Raw genomic sequence first — 13259 nt, 5'->3', positions numbered from 1 at the left:
TATACCTTGTATTAACTGTTCGATTTTAATTCAGGAGCAATCATCAAGTGAAAGCACTTCTAACGAGAACCAACAACCATCTCAATCGAATATTTTTTCTTCATCCTCCGATGGTTCAGATTCAGATGACTCGTCAGAGACTTTTTCATTCCCACATCTCCAACAAAGAAAATCTACCTAGGTATAATTATTTTTCAATTCAAACTTTTTTAATCGATTTCGAATTGTTTTACTTACAAAGATTTCTATCATGACAAAGGCTGGGAAATCTGCTCGATCAATCCCTTTCTCACCAATTGTACCAATTGGACCAAAAAAGCAAGAAGACCAACATGGATTGGAACTTCAAGAATATCAACCTTCTCCTCAAACCATCATCATGGCCGATCCCATCCAAATTATTCTTCCATCAATTGTTGAAAATCAAAACCTGGTGGATCTAAGCCAAGAAAAATCTCCAACTCCTCAAGCTGTGAACATTTCCACTCTTTCTTCTCCCATTAATGTCAATCTTATTATCGACTCTCCAACTTCACAAACCCTCAACTCACCTGTTTGAGAAACCATAGAGATTACACCTTCTCCACAAAAAATACCAAGTCCAATAAAACCAACTGAACCATCTTTTTTACAAGGTCCCGAACTTTCGAAAGAGACCCCAGTCATTGTTCCCAATCTTCAGGATGTTGACTTGGCTAGACTGGTAGCTTTCTTGACCAAAATCACTCAAGAAAACAAAATTTCTGTCTCGATTCCGATTACTAAAGATTACCAACATCAAATCTTCCTGCAAATCTCAACTCCAAAACTCTCGAGCAATTAACTTCTCTTCTTAGGCTGTTAACCCACACTGCTGATGAATGGGTTGCACAACCTAGTTTGAACAACCTCTTGTCTAACATCTTGAGTTCCTCTCTTGAATTCTAGGTCCCACCTCAATTTTCCTCCATAGTGAGAATATTCACAAGAGTTTCGAACAACTTTGCTATCGCTCAAAACAGGTTAAAGGATGCCATGGAAAGAGTGGCCAAGATTGAGACAGAATCGAAAGAGGTTGGCATTGTCTTTCAATCAATACAAACAGAAAGAAGAACTTGAAAGGAAACTTGCTTAGATTCGAGAAAGAGAAGCTGAATTAACAGGGCCCTATGTCATAGCACAGCAAAAAAAACAAGAACTTTTCAAGGAGCTTTGCAAAGTGAAAACTAAACAAGAAGTCAGCAGAAGGTACGACAGGGCTCAATCAGAAGAGCATGATGAAGTCGAAGCTTACTCTGCTCTTAATAGCGAAAAGGTTCAACTCCGCTTCGAACTCGAAGAACTATTAGCACCTTTCTTACCGAAAATTTAATTCTGACAAACTCTTTTTTTTCTTTTTTTTTACTTGTACCTTCTTTTATATATTTAGACTTCATCTTCCATACATTGATATTGCTTTAATTACAATTTCTGAATCAATATATTTAATTTGGTAGGCGTTCCCAGAATACAAATTGATCACCTGAAAAGGTAATTCCCAATTATGGGACCATTTACCAAAAAATTTTGACTTCTTTTCTGTTGGCAATATAACTTTTAACACTAACTCTCCCACGCTAAAGCACTTTTCTTTCACTCGACGGTTATAACTTCGAGTAATATTATTCTTCTGATGAATCATATTCTCAAGTGCTAAAATGCGTTCTTGATTTAAATCATTCAACTCATCATACATTAAATTCCAATAATCTTCAATTGTTAAATCATCTTGCCTCATGATGCAGAATTTATAACCACAAACTAACCGGCAAGTGCACCGGGTGAGTGAGGATCGATTCCATGAGGATTGATAGATTAAGCAACAATGGTTACATGATTTGCTTAGTTAAACAAACATAAAATGGTGTTTGAAGGTTCAAAAGCATTAACAGCAAATTCAGAATATCAGAAAACAAGCAGTAAACAAGTTGTGAATAATATATGGAGAAACATTTAAGGCTTCAGAGTTATCTATCTTCCGGATTGACTTTTCTTACTAACTGTTTTAATCATGCAAGATTCAATTCATGGCAAACTATATGTGACTAAACCCTAATTTCTTAGACCTTTTTAGTCTCCTCTAACCTTCATCAACCGCCAATTCCTTTGTCACTTAATTCCAATTAGAGGGTGAAGTTCAATTCTAGTTTATATGCCACAAAAATCCTAATTACCCAAATATAAGAGGATTATATGTCACGTATCCCGTTAAGTCCAGATAATTAGAAATTTAGGAGAATATGTTTTCAAGCTTTTGTTCAAGTAAAGAGCTTTTCCAAGTTATACAAGAACTTAATTAGATTAAAGGTCATACTTCTGTTCCACCCAAATTCATAAGATAAAGAACGAAAACAATTCTTGAATTATAAATCAGTACGTGAATTAAAATAGAAAAATAATAGTATCAATCCATACAATAGACAGAGCTCCTAACCTTAACAGTGGAAGTTTAGTTGCTCATGGTTCAGAGAGAAAACTAGGATTCGTAAAAACTGTAAATTGCAGAATGAGGTAGAAGAGAAGAGATGGGATTCTAATCCTAATTAATGTAAAATTATAATTTTTAAAACTAAATAATATCTTTTCCTATTTTAAAATAAAATAAAAGTTCAATCAAAATTAATTAAGCTTCATGCGCAGCCTTGTATGAGTGTCTGGGGACCACTTGGGTTATTAGGATCCATGCTAAACTTGGAAATTCTCAAGTTCAGCGTGGATGAGGTAGTGTCTCCTTTGGTGCGTCCCTTGAGTCCACGCTGAACTTGGAAAATATCAAGTTCAGCGTGGATGATACAGTGTGTTACTTGTGCTTTCCTTTGAATCCATGCTGAACTTGGGAAATCCCAAGTTCAACGTGGAGAGATGCGTGTGATTTCCCTTGGAGTTTTCGAGCCCACGCTGAACTTAGAAGAAGAGAAGTTCAGCGTGGAGGAGGCAGAGATTGCTGAAGAAGAAGTGTGCACTATTATACATAGTTGGAAAGCCCTGGAAGTTAGCTTTCCAATGTCACTAAAATCACATCAATTGGATCTCTGTAGCTCAAGTTATTTCTGTTTGAGTGCAAGGAGGTCGGGGTTGACAGCATCATTTGCTTTCTTCCTTTTCTGCTACAAAACTCTGTCAAATCCATCTGAATGCTACCTGGAATAAATAGAATTACACACAACTCAAAGTAGCATCCATAGTGGCTAGAATATATTTAAATCTTGATTAAACTTCAATAATTTGAATGCAAATTCACTAGGAAAAGATAGAGAAGATGCTCACGTATCACAACACCAAACTTAAATTGTTGCTTGTCCTCAAGCAACCAAAATTAGTACATGATCAAGATGTGAATTTGCATGAGAAGCGAGAGTTCAGTTATGCTCATGTCTCTTCTTAAAGTGGGGTTTATCTATTGTAACTCTGAATAGTTTTGGCATCTCACTCTCCTTTGAATCAGAGTGATGTCAGTGTCATTCGGAATTAGAATCCGGATCATATTATGAATTCTCTGATCTTTATACTCCAGTTTAATCCTTGAACACAGCAAATTTACTTTAATTCTCTTTTCTTTGGTGCTTTGCACCTTGAGCCTAGCCGTGACTTTAAATGTTTTGTCTCAAGCTTCACTTGACACAAAAACACCACAAGTACTTGACTGGGGAACTCTCTTTAAGCTCTGATTGCTCTTTTAGCTTCTCCCAGACAGTGGTGCTCAAAATGTTTAGCATACTCTGCTGAATGCATTTGGTCACGACTCTAAATATTCCATCTCAAGGATTACTTGAAATAAGAATACCACAAGCATATAACTAGGAAAACAACTATTTGAGCTTTTAATCATGTCAGACCTCCCTAGTCATTGATGCTCAGAGTCTTGGACCTTGCTTTTATTTTTCTTTTGCTGTTTTTTTGCTTTAAGGATTAAGCTTTCACTAATTTCAGAGAAGTCATAATAGTTCTCTAAATTCTTGTTCCTTATACATCAACATCCTTTGATTCAAATTCGGATATGCACTGTTCATGTCATGCATTCAGGATTACAGAAAATACCACCACATTTAAGTAAATAAGACTATTCTTCAATATAAACTCAATCTCTCATGGAATACATCTTTTTCTTTTCTTTTTGATTTCAAGCTCAGTGAGTAATACATGAGACATCCCTTCAGACTAAAAATCAAATAACATAATAAATAGTAAATTAAACTAGAACCTAGGAATTGAAATAAAAACTGATCATGCAATAACAAAAATAGCAGAAAATAGGAATATAACATAATAAGAACTAGGGGTGTTCACGGTGCGGTTTGGTTTGGTTTTAAGAGAAAAAGTCATCCGATCCGAACGTTTAATTTATGTGCGGTGTGGTTTGGATTGGATGAACTTTTTTGAAAATCCGTTCCGATCCGATTACAAGCGGTTTGGATCGGTTTGGATTTGCGATTTTTTAAATAAAAAAAAAATAAATACATATAACATGTCTTAACATCAAATTTTAAATAATCAACAATGACATAACAAGTCGTAACATATCTTAAAAAGCCAACGATAACATAACAATAGAAATAAAATTATAGGTTAGTTAAAATAAATAAATAAATAATATTTTAGACATAAAATATTTATTAAATAATAATAATACATGAATAATAGAAAAATGTATAACAAATTGAACATGTTATAAATATAATTGTAAATATAATAATAAAATAATAATACTATAGCACATTGTGCGGTTTGGATTGGATTGGATTGGTTATGAAAAGTAGATCCGAAATCCGATCCAATCCAGCGGTTTGCAAAAAATAGAATCCAATCAAATCTGAATTAGTGCGGTTTTAATCAGTTTTCAGTTTGGATTGGATTGGATGAGCGGTTTAATTTGGATCGGTTTGGATTTGAACACCCCTATTAAGAATGGGAGGAAATATAGAATGAAAGGAACTCAACCACCTCAGTTATCCTAGTGGCCATCTCATTCTTTAGGCTGTGGTCCTCCGTGAAGATGATTCGCCTCCCTTTGGTGCCATTAAAATACACAGAAAAGCCATAAGCGAAGCGACAACACCAAACCTAAAAGTTTGCTTGTTCTCAAGCAAAGAAAAACTGAAAACAGGGAGGGACATAAAAAAAACGTATGGAGGAGTAAAAACAAATATTAATACAAAAGAAGTCAAAAATAATAATAAGACAAGAAAGATAAAAATTAAAAGTTTATATATATATATATATAATTATTTATTTTAATTTAATTTTTAAATTTTTTTGTTTTTTGTTTTTTTTGTTATATATATATATATATATATATATATATATATATATATATATATATATATATATATATATATAGTTGTATGTAAGAGGGGGTGGGGGGTGCGGGGTGGGGGGCGTATGTGATGGGATTATGGGAGGGGTTATGATATATATAAGAGGAAAGGAGGGTTACAGGGGTGTTGGGAATATATGCAGGGATGGAGTTGTGATTAGGGAATGATAGGATGGGGAATCAGGTGAATTGGAAAAAGGGGGGAATCGATCAGAGATGGCATGTGATTTGGATGAGATTTGATGAGGAGATATGATTCCACGCTGAACTTGAAGGTGAGCAAGTTCAGTGCCATGATATACACCATGAAACTCCTCCTTTCACATTAAACTTGGAAAATCTCAAATTCAGCGTGGACCTGGCAGAACCAATCATTTCTAAAGTGGCCAAAAATTTTTTAAGTGTTCGGTTCCTGTTCTAAAAATTTCAAAAAATTTTGCATGATCAAAACACATGTAAAACGAAGGAAAATAGTAAAAACTCAATAAAAATTAAATAAATAATAAAACTACTACAACGAAAAATAGACAGAATACGAAATCATCGGGTTGCCTCCTGACAAGCGCTTCTTTACCGTCACTAGCTTGACGGTCAGCTCCTCTAAGGAGGAGGATCATAGGGGCTCAGCTCTTCACCCCTCACTGTGAATCTTCTCCCTGTGTCCCCATAACCTAGCTCAACATGCTCAAGAGAAAGAATTCTATTTACTGTATAAGTCCACACTGGATTGCTAGTCAACACCACCTTCATTTCTGAGGAGAAACCTTCAGTGGGGATTGAAGAACAGAAGATTGACGGTTTAGAATTCAGAACAAATTCTCGTTGCAAGTATAGTTTCTAAACCAAGCAATCAACCTTTCTTACAAAAGTTTTGGTTGTCACAAGTAACAAACCCCTTTAAAATTGATAACCGAAGTATTCAAACCTCGGGTCGTCTTCTCAAGGAATTGCAGGGAGGTATGTTCTTATTATTGGTTATGAAGATTGTAAATTGGAGTTTTGAAAGTAAGGAGCAAGTAATTTAAATTGCAATTAAAATAAGTAAATGACTGTAAAATAAACTTTTGGTAAGGTATGAGAAATTGGAATTCCTATCCTAATTATCCTTATCAATGGTGATGAGAATTGAGTCTTAATTCCACTTAGTTAGCCTTTACTAAAGCAAGAGAAGGTCAAGTGGATTGATTAGTCTGATCTTCAGGTTCTAGTCAATTCCTAAGAAAGGACTGGAATTATTGAAGTTCAATTCAATTAGCAAAAATAACAATTATCGATCACGTTGAGTTTGATAACTCCTGAGTTACTGATTTCTTAACCAAGACCAAAAGGGAAAAAGTAAATCTACTCGAATAAAAATATCTTTAGATTGGAAGTAACGGTAACATAAATAAAAAAGAGCGATCATAAACTGAAATACCTCAAATAACATTAATTAAGAGAATTATCTGTAACATAGAAAAGTTCATAAATTAAATTGAGAAGATAATAAAAAGGAAAGTTGAACCTGATAAAAAGGGGCAATCATGAAAGCGAGAAAAATCCTAAATCCTAATCCTAAGAGAGAGAGGAGAGAACCTCTCTCTAAAAACTACATCTAAATCATGAAAAGTGAATAATTGGAGACTCCTCCTTGACTGGATGCATTCTCCCACTTTATAACCTCTAATCTGTGCTTTTTGTACTTGGATCTGGGCCAAAAAGGGCTTTAGAAATCGCTGGGAGCGTTTTCTGTAATTTCTGGTGCGTGGCCTCTGTCATGCATCCGCGTCATCTGCGTTTTGCTCGTGGCACGCGATCGCGTCAGTCACGCATTCGCGTCGCTGTCTTTTCGTGCCAGGCATGCGGCCGCGTCGCCCACGCGTTCGCGTCGCTGCCAGTTTCTTCAAAAACTCCATTTTGTGCTTTCCTTACATTTTTGTATGTTTCCTTTCCATCCTTTAAATTATTCATGCCTTAGAAGGTCTGAAACTACTCAACACACAAATCACGACATCGAATGGTAATAAAGGGTAATTAAAATAATTATTCTTAAAGCATAGGAAACATGTTTTTCACATATCCCACATAATAAGGAGGGAAAGTAAAACCATGCAATTAACATGAATAAGTGAGTGAAGGATTGAATAAATCACTTAAATTAGACACAAAATATATCATAAAATATGGGTTTATCAGGGAACTTTTTGTTTCTCCATCCCCTGGGTACTTTCTTCTTTTTGGGAACCTCCTCCTTGGTGGATGATGCATTCCCGACACCAAACTTAGATTTGATGTCAGGAGGAATTTATTGATTGTCACCAAATGAGGTTTGAGCTGCAGATTCTGCTGTGATCATCAGGGAGTTCTTAAAGGTTTGGATCAATAAGATCAGTCTGCATGCACCTCTCTTCTTCACCTGCTGAATGTATATCTTTGAAGACATGAAAGACTAGTTGCTCATTATGCACTCTAAGCACTAATTCACCTTCTTCCACATCAATTAGAGCTCTTCCTGTGGCTAAGAATGACCTTCCTAGAATTATAGAGGTATTCTCATCCTCCCCTGTGTCAAGAATCACAAAATCTGCTGGGAGGAAGAACTTACCCACTTTGACCAAGATATTCTCCACTAATCCGTATGCAGGCTTTATAGATTTGTCTGTCATCTGTAATGCTATCCTTGTGGGTTGTGCCTCTTGGATTTTCAGCTTCTTCATCACAGACAAGGGCATTAAATTGATGCTTGCTCCCAGATCACATAATGCTTTCTCAAAGGTTGTGCACCCACTGGTGCATGGAATTTGAAAGCTCCCTGGATCCGGCATCTTCCTTGGCCAGTTATTCTGAATGATGGAACTATATTCCTTAGTCAGGACCACTATCTCATCTCCCTTTAAAGGCTTCTTCTTTGACAACAACTCCTTCATGAATTTGACATAGAGAGGCATTTGTTCCAAAACCTCAGCAAAAGGAATATTGATTTGCAACTTTCTGAAGACTTCCAAGAACTTTGAAAACTGCTTGTCCTTGGTCTCCTTTTGAAGTCTTTGAGGATATGGCATTTTAGGCTTGTACTCAGGAGCCCTTGGCAATGTAGGATAAGTGTTAAGAGTCTGGGAATGGGTTGTCCGCACGCTTTGGAGGGGCGTGCTCTACTTCTTTCTTCTTCTCCTCTGGAGCTTCTTTTTCAACTGGCTCCTCATTAACTTGTACTTTCGTACTTGCCACTTGTCCACTTATCAAGGTGATAGCCTTGCATGCCTCTCTTGGATTTGTAATTGTGTTACCAGGAAGGCTATTAGTGGTCCTCTAATCAATTTCATTAACTTTTGTGGCTAATTGACCCATCTGGTTTCCTGTTTAAAACTTGCCAATATTACTCCCAAATTATTGTTCTGCTGGGGCTGAGAAGTTGCTTGCTGAGATGACTGAAACTGGTGGTTATTAAAATTATTCTATTGAAAACCACCCTGAGAATTATTATTAAAATTTTGTGGCCTCTGAGATTGCGCTCTCCACCCAAAATTTGGGTGATTTCTCCATTCCTGATTCTAGGTCTTAGAATAGGGATCATTATTGGGATTTCTAGGAGCACTTTCCATGTAATTGACCTGTTCAGAAGAAGATTGAGCATAATCATAATTTTTATTTTGCATAAAATTACCTGTCATGTCATAAGGGACCTCTAGATGTGTATTCTAAGTGTTGACAGCTGAAACTTGCATTCCATTTAACTGTTGAGTAATTAGATTTATTTGCTGAGACAAAAGCTTGTTCTGAGCAAGAAGAGCATCAACATCTTCTACTTCCAAAACGCCCCTTTTCTGAGAGGTCTCAGAGTTCACAAGATTCCTATTTGAGAAATATAAGTATTGGTTGTTAGTAATCAACTCAATAAGCTCAATAGTCTCCTCTGGTATCTTCTTCGTGTGCAAAGAACCACCTGCAGAATTATCCAAGCGCATCTTGGACATTTCACATAATCCCTCATAAAAGATATCCAGCTGAGTCCATCTAGAGAACATATCTGGAGGGCATTTCTTAGTCAGTAGCTTGAATCTCTCCCAAACTTTATAAAGGGTCTCACCATCCTTCTATCTAAAAGTCTGAACCTCCACCCTTAGCTTGGTTAGCTTTTGAGGTGGAAAAAATTTAGTCAGAAAGCTAACGACAACCTTGTCCCAAGTATCCAGACTCTCCTTGGGTTGAGAATCTAACCACAGTTTTGCTCTATCCCTCATAGCAAATGGGAAGAGCATGAGTTTGTACACTTTAGGATTCACTCCATTGGTCTTCACAATGTCACAAATCTGCAGAAAATCAGAAATAAACTGATTTGGATCTTCCTGAGGGAGTCCATGATATTGACAGTTTTGTTGCACAATAGTGACTAGCTGTGGCTTCAGCTCAAAGTTGTTTGCAGCTATAGGAGGCACCACAATGCTTTTTCCATAAAGATCTGCATTAGGAACAGTGTATGAGCCAAGCACTCTTCTAGGTTACTTATTCCCATTCGGAATTGCCATACTGGCATTAGCAGCATGATTGTGATCCATAGTGGACTCTGCAGCCTTGTAGAGTCTTACTTATTGCAAACGTCGCCTGAAAGTCCTTTCAGGTTCAGGATCAAAGTCTAACAGAGGTTCCTTGTCCCTGTTCCTGCTCATAAATAGACAGAAGACAAGAAAATATGGGATTCTCTATGTCAGAGTGCAGAAAATTTCCAGTGAGGTAACCTGTGTAAAGAAATAAAATAAAAATACTAAATAAATTATACACTAAAATTCGAAAATTACTATTAAAATAAGACAAAAAAATTTCAAAATTATTAACCCAAATAATTAAGAAAAAATAAAATAAAAATAACTAGAGAACAACAAACTTAAATTCAGAAATTAAGGAAAAATAAAGCCAGAAAAATTCGAAAATTTAAGGTGCAAATTTAAAATAAATTCAAAACTAAAACACCTATTGAAGAAAAAAATAAAATATTAAAAGAGAAATAAATAACAGAAAGAGAACGAAAGTCTTCTTTTTTATTTTTTTTATTATTTTTTTTTACTAAATAATAAAAGAAAAAAAAGAAAGAAACAGGGAAGGGGGAATACTAACGAAAAAGAGGAAAAGAATTAAAGGAACAAAAAATAAAAAATAAAAATTAATAATACTAAAATAAAACTAATTAAAAGAAAAATTATCTAATCTAAGGAATCAAATAACGAGTAGTTGTAGTCACCAAAAAAAAAAATAACGAGTAGTTGTCAATCACAATCAATCTCCGGCAACGGCGTCAAAAACTTGATGCGGAATTTATAACCACAAACTAACCGGCAAGTGCACCAGGTCGTACCAAGTAATACCTCAGGTGAGTGAGGGTCGATCCCACGAGGATTGATGGATTAGGCAACAATGGTTACGTGATTTGCTAAGTTAGACAAACAGAAAATGGTGTTTGAAGGTTCAAAAGCATTAACAATAAATTCAGAATATCAGAAAGCAAGCAGTAAACAATTGTGAATAATATATGGAGAAACAGTTAATGCAAGATTCAATTCATGGCAAACTATATGTGACTAAACCCTAATTCCTTAGACCTTTTTAGTCTCCTCAAACCTTCATCAACCGCCAATTCCTTTGTCACTTAATTTCAATTAGAGGGTGAAGTACAATTCTAGTTTATATGCTACAAAAACCCTAATTACCCAAATATAAGAGGATTATATGTCACATATCCCGTTAAGTCCAGATAATTAGAAATTTAGGAGAATATGTTTTCAAGTTGTTGTTCAAGTAAAGAGCTTTTCCAAGTTATACAAGAACTCAATTAGAATAAAGGTCATACTTCTGTTCTACCCAAATTCATAAGATAAAGAACGAAAATAATTCTTGAATTATAAATCAGTACATGAATTAAAATAGAAAAATAATAGTATCAATCCATACAATAGACAGAGCTCCTAACCTTAACAGTGGAGATTTAGTTGCTCATGGTTCAGAGAGAAAATTAGGATTCATAAAAACTGTAAATTGCAGAATGAGGTAGAAGAGAAGAGATGAGATTCTAATCCTAATTAATGTAAAATTATAATTTCTAAAACTAAATAATATCTTTTCCTATTTTAAAATGAAATAAAAGTTCAATCAAAATTAATTAAGCTTCATGCGCAGCCTTGTATGAGTGTCTGGGGACCACTTGGGTTATTAAGATCCACGCTGAACTTGGAAATTCTCAAGTTCAGCGTGGATGAGGCAGTGTCTCCTTTGATGCGTCCCTTGAGTCCACGCTGAACTTGGAAAATATCAAGTTCATCATGGATGATACAGTGTGTTACTTGTGCTTTCCTTTCAATCCACGTTAAACTTGGGAAATCCCAAGTTCAACATGGAGAGATGCATGTGATTTCCCTTGGAGTTTTCAAGCCCACGCTGAACTTGGAAGGAGCCAAGTTCAACGTGGAGGAGGCAGAGATTGCTGGAGAAGAAGTGTGCATTATTATACATCGTTGGAAAGCCCTAAAAGTTAGCTTTCCAATACCACTAAAATCACATCAATTGGACCTCTGTAGCTCAAGTTATTTTTGTTTGAGTGCAAGGAGGTCGGGGTTGAAAGCATCATTCGCTTTCTTCCTTTTCTGCTACAAAATTCCGTCAAATCCATCCGAATGCTATCTGAAATAAATAGAATTGCACACAACTCAAAGTAGCATCTATAGTGGCTAAAATATATTTAAATCTTGATTAAACTTCAACAATTTCAATGCAAATTCACTAGAAAAAGATAGAGACGATCCTCATGCATCACCTCATTACTCTTAAAGTATTAAGATTAATCTCTAATGGCAACACTGCATCATGGTCATACACCAATTTATAAGGAGACGTACTTATCGATCATCTAGGTGAATTTCGATAAGTCCATATTACTTGGCTTAAAGTCTCATGCCAAGTTTGAGCTTTGTGACCGATTTGCTTCTTAATCAAGTTGATCAATATTTTATTTGCTGCCTCAACTTGACCATTCGCTTGTGCATAGTATGGAGTTGAAGTTACCATAGTAATATTTTTTTAAGCTGCAAAATTTTTAATGCATTGACTAGTAAACATAGTCCTCTGATCTGTACTCAAAGTTTGAGGAATTTCAAATTGATGAATTATGTATTCCTCTATGAAGTCAATAATTTCATTTTGTCCTGTCTCTATTAAAGGAACAGCTTCAACCACTTTGTAAAATAATTAATTGCCACTAGGATAAATTTATGATTTTTCGAAGAAGTTAGGTGTATTATTCTGATCAAATCCAAAGCCTAATCTCGAAAAGGCCATGGCTTAATAATTGAGTGTAATTTGGAGGTTGGAATCTATTGTATCACTCCATGTCGCTGGCACTCTTGACATGCTTTCGCATAATCGATACAGTCCTTAAGCATAGAAGGCCAATACACTCGATCTCGTCGAAGTACCCATTTCATTTTCATCCTAGCTTGATGGGCACCACATATATCTCTATGAACTTTTCCTAGAGCAATATCTTTATCCGATTGACTTAAACACCTAGAAAGGCTACCATGGATGCCTTTCTTGTACAATTAATCAGCCATCAACACAAAATTCATTACTTTTAATTTAATTTTCCGATCCACCCGAATATTGGAATTTTTCAAATATTCAGCAATTGGTTTTTTCCAGTCATCATCATCCCATTCGTCCATAATCAAGGCCTCTCTTTCTTTGATGGGTACCAGAATTTGACAAACTTTTGCCAATTTCTCCAATGTTTCAAGGAGTATTTTATATCTCGATGCGATTTGGGCCAACTCATTAACAATTTCATTACAAATCCTTGGAATGTGAATCAGAGATACTTTTCGAAGAGACACTAACAACTCCCATGCTATCGATAAATACTTTTGTAACTTCTCGTTATTGCACTTAAACGCTTTAGATAACT

General features: G+C 35.5%; 1 non-coding gene across 1 annotated transcript; it reads left to right on the top strand.

Annotated features, from left to right (window-relative positions):
• Positions 1-9331: 9331 nt before the first annotated feature.
• Positions 9332-9438, top strand: LOC112746158 (small nucleolar RNA R71). Its single transcript, XR_003174054.1, has one exon. It is a non-coding gene; the product is annotated as a small nucleolar RNA R71 (small nucleolar RNA).
• The last annotated feature ends 3821 nt before the right edge of the window (positions 9439-13259 follow it).

The sequence above is a fragment of the Arachis hypogaea genome, chromosome 14 (assembly GCF_003086295.3).
Source record: "Arachis hypogaea cultivar Tifrunner chromosome 14, arahy.Tifrunner.gnm2.J5K5, whole genome shotgun sequence".
NCBI classification, from domain to species: domain Eukaryota; kingdom Viridiplantae; phylum Streptophyta; class Magnoliopsida; order Fabales; family Fabaceae; genus Arachis; species Arachis hypogaea.
Note: the sequence above shows the minus strand (reverse complement) of the source record. Positions and strands in the feature narration are given on the sequence as shown.